Source organism: Octopus bimaculoides, chromosome 1, assembly GCF_001194135.2.
Source record: "Octopus bimaculoides isolate UCB-OBI-ISO-001 chromosome 1, ASM119413v2, whole genome shotgun sequence".
In the NCBI taxonomy this organism is placed as follows: domain Eukaryota; kingdom Metazoa; phylum Mollusca; class Cephalopoda; order Octopoda; family Octopodidae; genus Octopus; species Octopus bimaculoides.
The window spans coordinates 87,359,472-87,360,147 of record NC_068981.1 but is presented as its reverse complement, the minus strand read 5'-3'; the positions used below and the strand labels follow the sequence as shown (position 1 = coordinate 87,360,147).

Sequence of the window (676 nt, the reverse complement as noted above, 5' to 3'; positions counted from 1 at the left end):
TATATATATATATATATATATATATATATATATATATATATATATATGTATGTATACCAGTCAGTTGTCCATAACTCAGTAAACAAGGATGCTGTAAAAGAAATTTTAATTTTAAGCATTTATATTTTATGTAGTCGAGTAGTATATCCTTAGTTATATAAAGTCGGTCAGAAAGTTACCAGTAATTTAACGACAATATAGGTGACTAATCAGGTCTGATGAGTTGTCTATATATATGTAAGAATGACCGTGCGAACTCAAAAAGGAGAAATGGTGACGAATGGAAAAAGAGGACTCCTTTTATTTATACGCGTCACACGGTCGAACACAAAAATAATATATCAATGATGATATACAAAATATGTTATACTACGATAACATATGTGAATTCGTAAATACCAGTAATGAAGAGACGATAGAAGGCAACCGTATGAAATGAATAACAGAGATATTTATTGTGGCATTAAAGATGTATGTCTGTGTGTGAGTGTGAATGCGACATATAATAACATAATAAAAGACAGGCCGTCGTACAAAGAAAAGAGTGTGTGTGAGTGATACATGTATGTGTATGTGAGATATTACAGCAGATAGAAAGAGAGTCAGTAACACGTGAGCATTTATACCAGTTCTTGAGTACACGATAGGAAGAGTCTGTATGAGAAAGAAGTTGAGG

The 676-nt window shown here is 31.7% G+C and overlaps 1 protein-coding gene across 1 annotated transcript in view; it reads left to right on the top strand.

Annotated features, from left to right (window-relative positions):
- Positions 1-676, top strand: part of LOC106876319 (phosphatidylcholine translocator ABCB4-like) — a 42,971-nt gene that overhangs the window by 11,373 nt on the left and 30,922 nt on the right. The window lies entirely within an intron of this gene.